We start from the raw sequence: 9,166 nt of genomic DNA, 5'->3' as shown, positions 1-9,166 counted from the left end.
CTCTGCTTCATATTGTATTATTTACGTTCACTGTTTCGTGTTTTATTGTGAAAGTCTTGTGTTTCCATGTTCAGGTGTCTGGTTTTGCTTCCACTGTGGCTCCATTTTAATTTCTCATTTGTGTTCCCCGCGTCTTGATGCCTCCTGAAGAGCATGATGATTAACATAGCCAAGGTGATTATGAAACACGTCAGGTTTACAGATGAATAATAACAATAATAATAATAAATGTGAGATACTAGCTCTACATGAGTGTCTCCTGCAGTTAATATGTAATACACAGATGAAAGATGAGGTGAGATATCTAGGCATTATCTCTTGTCATTTGAAAGATTAACTACTAACAGAAAATAAGAATATCTCAATAATAGACTTAGAATTTTCTATCCTAAGCCAATTTTAAACAGGTGCCTGCAGATTCTTTGGGAGAATTTGGACAGTCTGTCTGACATCTGCATTGACTCATATTTGTTTAACAGCCCGGGTCTGCGCTCAGGTGTCGCACTTTGGATAAATAAGATAAATAAGGAGACCAAGGCCCTGTACAGGCTCTTGGTAAATGCATTGAGGAAATTAATGACTGGTTGTGCCACAATTTTCTCCAGCTAAACAAAAACAAAACTGAGGTAATAGTCTTTGGCGCCAAAGAAAAACGATTACAGGTCACCAGAGAACTTCAATCTATACATCTAAAAACCACAAACCAGGCGAGAAATTTGGGTGTAGTGATGGATGCAGACCTAAACTTGAAAAAGAAAAGAAAAACACATTAAGACAATAACAAAGTCAGCTTACTATCACCTCAAGAATATTTCAAGGATAAAAGATCTGATGTCTCAACAGGACCTGGAAAAACTAGTCCATGCATTCATCTTTAGTAGGCTTGATTACTGTAACAGCATCTTTACAGGTCTACCTAAAAAATCAGTCAGACAACTACAGCTCATTCAGAACTCTGCTGCTCGAGTCCTCACTAAGACCAAAAAAGTGGACCACATCAGTCCAGCTCTGAGGTCTTTACACTGGCTGCCTGTCCGTCAGAGGATAGACTTTAAAGTTCTGATGCTGATCTGTTTTGATTTTATATACTGTTTTGTTTGTTTGTTTGTTAATTAGTTAGTTTGTTTCTTTGCTTGTTTTAATCTATTTTAAATCATGCTTTTTATTTGTTTTTGTTTCTAATGTCTCTGTAAAGCACTTTGAATCACCTTGTTGTTGAATTGTGCTATACAAATAAATTTGCCTTGCCTTGCCTTGAGGAACTGCCCCGGTCTTTATTTATAATTCAGTGAGCGTTTGTTCCTTAGATTGGAATGTGGAGGTGTGTGTGTGTGTGACAGACAGACAGAGAGAGAGAGAGAGAGAGTGTGTGTGACACTTGCTGTGTATTTAAAAAACAAACGCTCAAACAAACCAAAGAGAAAAAGCTTACATGTTTTCAGTTTTCAGTTTTATTTGTCATATGCAAGTTAGCACAGGGTCAACATTGCAATGAAATGTGTTTGACGAGCAGCAGTCACTCAGCAGCTTGATACAGTAGGAGAAAATATAGGAAAATAAAATAATAAGAAAATAGAAAAATAGTAAGGAGCAAAATATTAGAGAGACATGGTAAAAGAGAAAAGATGACTAAATATATATGTATCTATAAATATATGTACACTAGTGATTAAATAAGAAAATCTTGAAAAGAAATATGACGGGAGGGCAGATGGGATATTGCACAGGAATGAGCAGCAGAAAATTACAGTATTGCACTTTTAAATATAAATATCAATGACAATAAAGTGGAGTGACCAGTGCGGATTAAACATTACATGTATTATGAAACAGATGGTTTGGCGACAGTGGTCCAGGTAAATGCTACATGGACACCTGATCAGAGGACAAGGGCTTAAAAGGTGTCTGTGTGTCTGTATGTTTATATAATTGTACATATGGAGGAAAAATTTCCTAAAACCATACTTGAAATCATAACTAATGCACTTTATAAAATAAATACCTAAAGGTTTTTCAGAAATTATTACATAGAATAACATTTGGGACGTTCAGTGGATGTCGTTCACTGGCTCATTCAGTCAGTGTCGTTGAGTGGGTGTCGTTCACTGGCTCATTCAATGAGTCGTTCAATGGCTCATTCAGTGAGTGTCGTTCAGTGGGTGTCGTTCACTGGCTCATGCAGTCAGTGTCTGTTAAGAAATATAGTCTAAAACACTTCTTCAGTAAAGACTCAGAGAAGAGAAACTTCTTGCTAGCAAAAGTGCAGTCTCCAGAACTGAGAATAAGACAAGGTACGACCTCTCTCATGCTCCTAGGATGTGGGGGTGAACATCCTAAAATGTTACAGACCTCCTAGGATGAGACATTCTTTCAATATGCCACCAACTATATACTTGTATATTTATTATTTATATATTTACCATATACTTCTACACACAAATGATTACATGCAGCATTCTACCATATGCAAACTTATATCATTAGCACTTAGACCCCCGGAGAGCAGTCATTTTGGTTTTCTACCTTAGACCCCTGCGGAGTCATCATTTTGCGTTTCTACCTTTAAAAGCCGGAGAGCAGTCAGTCAAATGCTGGAGTCGTTCATATGTATATTAGGTCGTTACCTAGGAATTCTGGAGGGAGGGGAGTGGGGGTGAGTGATTGAGGGGGTGGGGGAGTGGAGTGTTGCATGATGTCTTGGAAGCGGTTTCGTGCCATAGTTCCAATTATCTGTGGGTTTCCCAGGTTTGCTGACCAGCAGTCATTTACCGATGGAACCCTGTAAACCCCCTGCAAGATGACAATTGCAATAAATGCCATTAGTTCAGGGAGGTCCATGAACCAATGAACATGCTCCATGCACCACTCAGCAGGCCATTTGTAAATATGTGTACAAATGGTTGGTTTTTTGTACTGTTTTCATCAATAAATGTCAGCAACAAAGGACATACACCCATGTGTGTTGATTTCTCCCTAAGATGGCAAACTGAAACACTGAAACACTCCACTCCCCCACCCCCTCAATCACTCAGTGAGTGATTGAGGGGGTGGGGGAGCTGCTAAAAGCGGTGAGCTTCCTTTTGTGTTTCATCTTGATGCATTCTCAATCATCCAGGGAAACAAATCTCCAAAAGTCACCAACTTGGAGTGTTTCAGTTTGCCATCTTAGGGAGAAATCAACACACATGGGTGTATGTCCTTTGTTGCTGACATTTATTGATGAAAACAGTACAAAAAACCAACCATTTGTACACATATTTACAAATGGCCTGCTGAGTGGTACATGGAGCAAGTTTTGGGTGGCTTGCGACCTAAAATCCAAGTACACAGATGCAAAAAAAATCAGGCCACTGTGCGATGTGTTCACTGCTACAGGTACACATGTGGGAAATGCAGACGACAGATACCGTGGCAGTGCCAGGATTGTGAGTGATTGCTGAAAATGTTGAAATGTACTCACTCACTTTTTATCATTATTTGTAAATATGTGTACAAATGGTTGGTTTTTTGTACTGTTTTCATCAATAAATGTCAGCAACAAAGGACATACAAAGGACGTGTTGATTTCTCCCTAAGATGGCAAACTGAAACACTCCACTCCCCCACCCCCTCAATCACTCACCCCCACTCCCCTCCCTCCAGAATTCCTAGGTAACGACCTAATATACATATGAACGACTCCAGCATTTGACTGACTGCTCTCCGGCTTTTAAAGGTAGAAACGCAAAATGATGACTCCGCGGTCAATTTAGCCAATTTAGCTTCCACTTCCACCATTTGACTGCTCTCGGGTTTTATAGGTAGAAAGGTAGAAGCCTGGGGATGCTAGTGTTAAAAGATTATACTGACTACTAAGCACAATTTTCCTAATAACAGTGTTGTTGAGTGGGTGTCGTTCACTGGCTCATTCAGTCAGTGTCGTTGAGTGGGTTATTCAGTGAGTGTCGTTCAGGGGTTGTCGTTCACTGGCTCATTCACTGAACGACATTCATTTCCTATGGCGGCAACTTTTGACTGGACCCTATATAAGGGGAGGAGTGCTCAGCTCAGTCATTCATGCCCTGAAACTCAGAGGAGCAGTGTCTCTGGATTTATGACCACAGCGTCTTGGTTAACTAAGACACACAACTTTTCTTTTTTTATCTGCTGTCTTGAAAGACTGTATTTACAATACAGGTAATATTTTTGGCATATTCTTAACTGTTGCAAATTGCTCTTTCCTGTTCTTTACTTACTTGATTTTAATGTGTTTTACTTACATGATTACACTTTTTTTGTCTTTCCTGGTTTAACAGTTTTTCAGTTACATTGTTTCACTTCTTTTTTACTTACCTGATTATACTTTCTGTTCTTTCCAGAACACAACAGCCATGGAGGACGTTGGTGTCGAAAACATGAAGGGTTTGGCGGATGCTTTCGCCAGATCTAAAAGCGTTGAGGATTTCCTCCTGGACCCCAACATTTTCATTCCATTGCAGGCAACGACAGTTGAGGATCCAACGAGACGTGTTTGGAGTAAATTTGATTACGACGGAGTGGTGGTTGAACTAAAAAACTTGGAAGGCCTGCATATACCCTTTTCTAGGTTGAACATGGCACCCTTCAAAATGCACCAGCTGAAAAACTCCTGGCACACCATAAAGAAACACTTTGACCTTAGTAAGTTGTCTGTGGAGGGCTTAAAAGTGCTGCGAAAGGTAAGAGGCTTTGATTTTGCCTACCTGGACGGGGGATTCAAGTTAGAAGCTATAGTAATTCCCAAGTCCCTTGTGGTGGTGGACAGAGTCTGTAAAATGGCTGACTATTTACCAAGACACACGGTGGACCTTGTTAATGGCATCTTAACAAAATTTGTTGAGTTGCTCAAAGACCTTCCACTGGAAGACCTGAGCAGACCCACGCTGCAGAAGACCATCATTCACAACAAGGGGAGCATGAACGTATTGCCGCAGGATCAAACGTTCGTACTCTCCAAACTGGATGAAGCGAAGAGGATGTTGCCAGAGCATCCAACATTGGAAGTCCGGTTCTTTGTCTATAAATTTGGACAAAAGACAAGGGACCCCTTTCATTTGTGGGAAGTAGCTGACCCTGACGAGGTTGTGCGATGTTCTCTGCACGTGGCCTGCAACCTCATACCACTGGACCCTCACACCACACTTTTCTGGTCAAGAGCAGGACTGGAAAGGATGTTTGGACCCAGAGCTAGGCTCTTCACGTCCATGTCCATGCACGAGTGTGTTAACGTGCAGACAGAACTTGACCAGCACCCACCGGACATCTTGCCAGCTTTGGCAGAGATTGCCACTAGGCCTAACGTCACCTTCTGGCAAGTTTATGTGGACAGCCCACACACTCATTATATGTCCACATTCCGGCACCCCATTAGTGGATTGATCGTCACTGGTGGCCTCGGCCACCCGAATTACGTTCAGGCGGTGGCCACCAGAGCTGAGGACTACTACATCCACATGATGGACTTGGCCAGGAAGGCAGCAGGTAATTATAACCTGAGAATAGAGATCGTGGAGGGGATAGAAGGGAAGGAACTGGCAGACTTTACAGACATTGTTTATGCATGCTCATTCTTCGACTTGAGTGCATTACATAAGTGCCTGACGGACTTCCCCCTCGTTGTACCCTTTAAACGGGAACAGGAACAGCCAAGCGTGAATGAAATACTGTCTCGCTGTCTAAAGTATATGGCTGACCAGCTCCGGCAACTTGGGGAGAAGCACACAGGCAAAGGCGGCTTTCTCCCAGTGTGGAAGGCATTCCAGCTGGAGCTTGCGCTGGAGGAGGCATTATACGGGCACCCCTTGTCCAACATGGACAGACAGTACTCTGCAGCACTCGGGACCAGCTCGCTGCACGAATTCAGTGCAACCAACATGCGGGGCTTCATGGGCCTGGGTGCAGCAACTGGTGCAGCTGTTGACGACTGCCCACCTCCTCTGGCACACTGGACAAGGGACACACTCCAGATGAAAAGAATCGAGAGGCTATTTGCTCTCACATTGACTCTCGAGTGCGAGCCTTCCGTGCTGGGACCTGAGCTTGTGAAACTCCTGCTGAAAGACCTCTTCAGGAGGAACGACGGCATCTTCATCTCAGAGCTGCAAGGGGAAAAATGCCCAGAGAATCTAAAGGGACACATTAATCTGGCTGCACTGACGGAGAACCTGGCCACCAGAGACTCCTTCCCGACCCCATTCACCTTTGCCCGGGCGAGGAAGCTTGTTGAAGGGGAAGGGAAGAATGTACAAGAATGCCTGAGAGCAGGATTCCTTGAGCTGAAGGTCAGGTGGTTCCCAGACATTAAGTACCGCGACATAAAGGGAACAAGGAGGGCTTCTTGGAACTTGATTGATTATGTAGAGATACATAATGAAGACAGGGAGCCTTCCATCGAGTCCCAGGCCATGGCCATAGTGGGAGATGTGGCCATGGAGATGGAGCGCCGTGGACTGTGCTACGCCAGGACCCTTGAAAGGTACAGAGAGCATGGAATGCCATGGCTGGCGCAAGTGATGAAGAGGATTCCGGGGAAGACTGAAAAACACACACGGAACAAGGTCTTGGTGCTGGTCAGCTCAGTGGGACTTATCATGAATAAGGATTTTGTGTCATATGAGAAAGTGAAGGACCTACTCCTGGAGCTGAAGATGACACAGGCAGAGCTCCAAAAGTACAGGATCCTTTCAACGTCAGTCTGTGAAAAGGTTTTCGGCTTCACTCTCTATAAGCTCCACTATGACATTCTTTATCGAATGGGGAACCCAAAACCCCATGCGGAGAAAAAGTTGCCTCCAGATCTCCCCCTGGAGATGGAGGAAGAGGATGCACCTGTACTTGAAGAGGATGAGGAACCTGACCTATTGCAGACGAGAGCTGTGTACATGCCCGCTCAAACCAGCAGACACTGGACACAGCAGGAAGAGGGATTTATCAACCTTGATCCAACAATCTCCACTGGCGTGGCGTACAAGGAGTATGTCGGACAATGCAAAGCAGCAAGACTACCTGCAAGGTCGTACAAGGGCTTTGGGAGAAAGCGAAGAGACCTTCTCAGGGATGCATAGGCATACAAGCTGATTTCCTGTTCTAATCATGTCCTTTCTTTATTTTGACTTTATGCTTAGAACTAGCACAGTAGGACATATTTGTTTATCTTTTGAATCCACTTTAAGACAAGTGTGAATTTGATTTCTGTTGTAGTTGATCTTGAAGAAGTGTGATCTCAGTTCATTTTGTGGTGTTCACAAGTTCCAGTGTAAATAGAGGTATTTAAAATAAAAAAAAACCAAAAAAAAAAACCACCCCTCACATGGACTCTGCCTTGACGTGGCGTGAGGGCTTACGTGTCCCTCTGGGACACAACCAAAGAGTCCAGCAGCTGATCAGCGACCAGCTGAACCTCCAGGCCATAACAGTGAAGGACAGAGCAGTATACTTCCTGTCCCTCACCCTCCTGTCACTGCCTGGAGGTTCAGCTGGTCGCTGATCAGGTGTTTCTCTCCCTATCACTATCTCTCTCTCCAGGGCGGAACTGATTACGGGTTTACGCCCTCGGGCCAGCTCTCGGAGGAAGAAACACCTGTGCCTCGTCAGTGTGGATTGCATTTAAGCCAGGAAACAACGGTTGTTTTTCGCTGGATTTGTAAGAATCGCGTAAGTGAAATTCTAGCAAGTGTTTTTCCGTGTCGTTGTGTGTTTGAAACTAACAAGCGTTTCCTTATGCGCAGACCCTCTGGACTGTTTTCCCTGGTGTTCCCTGAGTGGCGAGTGTTCGAGTGGATTCCTGTGATTGTTTGGAGAGAAACGAGAGTTTTCCCCTGGATTTCCCCCCGGAGCCATGCCCGTTTCACCTTTTGTATATACACTTGTTGGACACTGTACGTTAATAAATTCTCTTGTGTGCATCCATCCCCGGAGTGCAGCGCGTGACTCCAAGTTGCACACCGTGACGCCTTCCCCACAAAGTTACCTGAATACATACCTGTTCACCAAGCACACACCTACCTACATACTTACCTGGTCGTAGCGAATACTCACCTGAATACTGTGCAAATGTTGAATAATGAAAATTAAAACAATTTGATCAACGTTTGTTGTTACTATTTATTAAATTTTATTTTCAGTTGTTCATGACGGGACAAACAGTGTTGGGGGAAAGAGAAAGATGAGAGAGATGAGAGAGAAAGATGAAGGAACAGAAAAACTGGGCAACAGGGACAGTGAGAAAGGACACAAAAGAAAAAAAAATCTCCCGTTTTTGGTTCACATTAACTTAAATAGATATTTTTTTGAAGAACATTTGATTTTTTGAAAGACAATTTAAAAAAGAGGAAAAGAAAAAAAGACTGGACGCCATGGAAAACGGCTGGACTGTGGTGCGCTATGGCCGCCGGCGCCAACGTGACCGCCAAGTGTTCTGGGACGGGTACGGGTACGCTCCTTTTCCTCTCGGAGAAGGGATTATCTTCCACAACCTAACCCTAACAGTGTACAGTGACTGATCAGGCAGTACAGTTTTAGGAACCTTTTTAACTGAGGCAGGATGGCATTTTGGTTTTTAATCAGAATCTACCCTTCAGCCAGAATTCATTTAAAGAGCTGTGGGAACAGCTACCTGTGACTGAATCTCTGTCCGTCAGTTTGGACACTACCTCAACCGTGAACAGCAATACAACGGGTCATGATGAAACCTGGAGGCCAGATGACACCATGGAGATGTTTCAGATCATCAATGAGCAGCAATTAGCTGAAAACTTTGGTGAAAATCTCTTTGAGCTGCCAAATGACATTTTGCAAAAAGACGGCATTACACCTGCAGCCTCCACTGTTCCGGTTACGACAGATTACCCTGGCGAATGTGGGTTTCAGCTGAGATTCCAAAAGTCTGGAACAGCAAAATCAGTGACTTCAACTTGGTGGGGAAAATGCAAAGCAAACGTGTGGTCGCAAATTTTGAAGCCACCCTGATAACCTTCTCCCACCAACGATGTGGAGATCCAAGCCTTTTAGATCCAGTTAAAATCAAGACACTTAAAACGATGATAAATGCAAAGACTGGTAACAGCGCAAAGAACCATAAAGCAAGAGAATTTTTAAAAAACTATGAGAAATAAACTAGGCTCTGCCCATGACTCAATCTTTGCCTCTC

The sequence above is a fragment of the Aulonocara stuartgranti genome (genome assembly GCF_965226115.1).
Source record: "Aulonocara stuartgranti genome assembly, chromosome: 13".
Lineage (NCBI taxonomy): Eukaryota > Metazoa > Chordata > Actinopteri > Cichliformes > Cichlidae > Aulonocara > Aulonocara stuartgranti.
Note: the sequence above shows the minus strand (reverse complement) of the source record.